Here is a 4,071-nt window from a genome sequence, read left to right as displayed (position 1 = left end):
GTAAAAAGTGTGGAGATTCCTTAAAGAACTAAAAGTAGATCTACCATTTGATCTAGCAATCCCACTCCTGGGTATTTACATAGAGGAAAAGAAGTCATTATACAAAAAAGATACCTGCAGACACGTTTATAGCAACACAATTCACAATTGCAAAAATACGGAACCAGCCCAAATTCCCATCAGTCAATGAGTGGATAAAGAAAATGTTTTATACACACACACACACACACACACACACACACACACACACACCATGGAGTACTATTCAGCCATAGAAAGGAACAAGATAAAGGCATTCAAAGCAACTTGTGTAGAATTGGAGACCATTATTCTAAGTGAAGTAACTCAGGAATGGAAAACTAAACATTATATGTTCTCATCATAAGTAGGAGCTAATCTATGAGGACACAAATGCATAAGAATGATACAATGGACTTTGGGGACTCAGGGGAAAGGGCGGGAGGGGGGTGAGGGATAAAAGACTACACACTGGGTACAGTGTACACTGCTCTGGTGAAGGGTGCTCCAAAATCTCAGAAATCACCACTGAAGAACTTATTCATGTAACCAAACACCACCTGTTCCCTGAAATCCTATAGAAATTAAATTTTAAAAAAACTTTAAAAATATTTTTAAAAATTTTTAATTTTTGTGGGTACATAGTGGGTATCCATATTTGTAGGGTATGTGAGATATATTGATACAGGTATACAATGCACAATAATTACATCAGGGTAAATGGGGTGTCCATCACCTCAAATGTTTATCCTTTCTGTTACAAACAATCCAATTATACTCTTATTGTTATCTTTAAATGTGCAGTTAAATTATTATTGACTATAATAATGATAGCACAACACACCCTGTTGTGCTATCAAACACTAGATCTTATTCATTCTTTCTGACAACTTTTTGTATCCATTAACCCTCTCCATATCCCCCACCACCTTCCACTACCCTTCCCAGCTCCTAATAAGCATCATTCTACCCTCTATATCTATCCATTAGTTCAACTGTTTTAATTGTTAGCTCCCACAAATAAGCGAAAATACGTGAAGTTTTCACTTTCTTTGTGTGTGTGTGTGTGTGTGTGTGTGTGTGTCCCTAAATAGCATGCATTCATGACTCTGGCTCACTTTATTTTTGGTCCCAGGTCAGGTCTCCCAAAGGGTTTCCCAGCAGTCACTTCAGAGTCTCCTGCAGAGTCACCATGAAGCAGACCTTTTCCTTGGGAGGCCGTGTCATCACCCCAACCCTTGACTTCTGGTATCACCATCTCCTGTCACCTGGGCTCCAGTCTCTGTCTGATGGCCTCAAACAGGACATCAAAGCATAGCTACCAGTTTGAAGGTGCCTTCCGGCTTGGCAGGAACCACGTGGACAAAAGTCTTGTAGAGTACAGCACCCTTGGGCAGCCTGGTGATCAGATCCACAGCCTCCGTGTTTCTGGGATGAGGCATGTAGACCTCCTTAGTGTAGCGGACTATCCCCTCTTCCAGGGCATACAGACATTTATTCTTCCCAAGACCCACATGGGCACCTGGGTGCCAGCAGAAATGGCGCTGTGTTCCAATGATATTCCCAGCATGAACATAGTGACCTTCCATTTTCTTAATGCCTAGGCGTTTGCCTGATGACTTTCCACCAAGGTTTCTGGAGCTACCACCTGTCTTCTTGGATGCATTTCTGACAGCAAGAGCTGTAGCAGGAGTGGAGCTCAGCAAGGATGTAACAACTGTCCGGGTCCTCAGCGCCAGCACCACAGACGCCATGTTTGCGTTCCGAAGTTTTCACTTTCAATGCCCAGTTCATTTCACTTAACATAATGACCTCCAGTTTAATACATGTTGCTGCAAATGACAGGATCTTATTCTTTTTTATGGCTGAATAGTAATCCATTGTGTACATGTACCACATTTTTTTTTATCCATTTGTTGTTCATTGATGGATACTTAGGTTGCTTCCAAATCTTGGCTATTGTGAATAGTGCTGCCATAAACATGTGAGTGCAGATATCTCTTTGATAAACTGATTTCTTTTCTTTTGGGTATATACCTAGCAGTGGGGTTGCTGGATCATAGGGTAGCTCCATTTTTAGTCTTTTGAAGAACCTCAAAACTTTTCTCCATAGTGGTTGTACCAATTTACATTTCCACCAACAGTGTATAAGGCTTTCCTTTTCTTCAAATCCTTGCCAGCATTTGTTATTGCCTGTCTTCTGGATAAAAGCCATTTTATCTGGGGTAAGATGATATCTCTTTGTAATTTTATTGGCATTTCTCTGATGATCAGTGATGTTGAATACATTTTCATATGACTGTTTGCCTTTTGTATGTCTTCTTTTGAGAAATGTCTATTCAGATCTTTTGCCCATTTTTTAGAGTTTTTCCTATAAAGTTGTTAGAGCTCCTTATATATTATTGTTATTAATCCTTTGTAAGATGGGTAGCTTGTAAATATTTTCTCCCATTCTGTGTGGTGTCTCTTCACTTTGTTGATTGTTTACTTTGCTGTGTAGAAGCTTTTAAACATGATGTTAGGACATGTTTAACATGATAGGATTGCATCTGTCCATTTTTGCTTTACTTGACTATGCTTGCGGGATAATTCTCAAGAAATCTTTGCCAAGTCCAGTGTCCTGGAGCATTTCCCCAATTTCCTTTAGTAGTTCCACAGATAGAGGTCTTAGATTTAAGTCTTTGATTCATTCTGATTTGTGTATGTCTCTGGATATACACAAAAGTCTTTAATCCATTCTTGATTTGATTATTGACATATACAAAAGTCAAATCAGAATGAATTTTGTATATATCAAGATAAGGGTCTAGGTTTATTCTTCTACATATGGATATCTAGTTTTCTCAGCACGGTTTATTGAACAGACCATTCTTTTTTTAAAAAATTTATTATTATTCTTTAAGTTCTAGGGTACATTAGCACAACGTGTAGGTTACATAGATATATGTGTGCCACGTTGGCTTGCTGCTGCACCCATTAATTCATCATTTACATTAGGTGTTTCTCCTAATGCTATCCCTCCCCTTGTCCCCCACTCCATGACAGGCCCCCATGTGTAATGTTCCCCACCCTTTGTCCAAGTGTTCTCATTGAACAGACCATTCTTTCCCCAATGTATGTTCTTGGCACCTTTGTTGAAAATGAGTTCACTTTAGATGTATGGTTTTATCTCTGAATTCTCTAATCTTTTCTATTGGTCTTGTGTCTGCTTTTATGCCACTACCATGCTGGTTTGGTTACTATTACTCTGTAGTATTATATAACTTAAAATCAGGTAATGTGATTCCTCTACTTTTATACTTTTGCTCAGGATATCATTGGCTATCCTGGGTCTTTTTGGCTCCACATAAATTTTAAGATTGTTTTTTCTATTTCTATAAAGAGTGTAATTGGTATTTTGATAGGTATTGCATTGAAACTGTAAGTTGTTTTGGGTACTATGGACATTTTAACAATATTGATTTTTCTAATCCATGAACGTGGAATATCTTTTAATTTTTTAGGGTCCTCTTCAATTTTTTTCATCAGTGTTTTAGTGTTTTCATTATAGAGACCTTTCATTTATTTGCTTGAATTAATTCCTAGGTATTTAATTTTATTTGTGGTTATTGTGAATGGGATTACTTTTTACATTTCCTTTTCAGATTGTTCACTGTTGGCATATGGAAATGCTACTGATATTTTTGTATCCTGCAACTTTACTAAATTTGTTGATCAATTCTAATAGTTTCTGAGTAGAGTCTTTAGGTTTCTCCAACTATAAGATCGTATTATCTGCAAACAGGGACAATTCGACTTCTTTTCCAATTTGGGTGCTCTTTCTTCCTTTTTGTTGTCTGCTTGCTCTAGCTAGTACTTCCAGCACTATGTTGAATAACAGTGAAAAGTTCACATCTTTGTCATGCTCCAGATCTTAAAGGAAAGGCGCTCAGTCTTTCACTATTCAGTATGATACTAGCTGTGGGTCTGTCATATATGGCTTTTATTATGCTGGCATATATTCCTTCTATACCCAGTTTTTCTATGGGAATGGGGGTTTAATTAATGAGGGAT

General features: G+C 37.9%; 1 pseudogene across 1 annotated transcript; it reads right to left on the bottom strand.

Annotated features, from left to right (window-relative positions):
* Positions 1-1,097: 1,097 nt before the first annotated feature.
* On the bottom strand, positions 1,098-1,777 carry LOC111520958 (annotated as a pseudogene). Its single transcript, XR_002724814.2, has one exon. The product of XR_002724814.2 is annotated as a 39S ribosomal protein L27, mitochondrial pseudogene (transcript).
* Positions 1,778-4,071: the final 2,294 nt, after the last annotated feature.

Source organism: Piliocolobus tephrosceles, chromosome 7 (assembly GCF_002776525.5).
Source record: "Piliocolobus tephrosceles isolate RC106 chromosome 7, ASM277652v3, whole genome shotgun sequence".
NCBI classification, from domain to species: domain Eukaryota; kingdom Metazoa; phylum Chordata; class Mammalia; order Primates; family Cercopithecidae; genus Piliocolobus; species Piliocolobus tephrosceles.
Note: the sequence above shows the minus strand (reverse complement) of the source record. Positions and strands in the feature narration are given on the sequence as shown.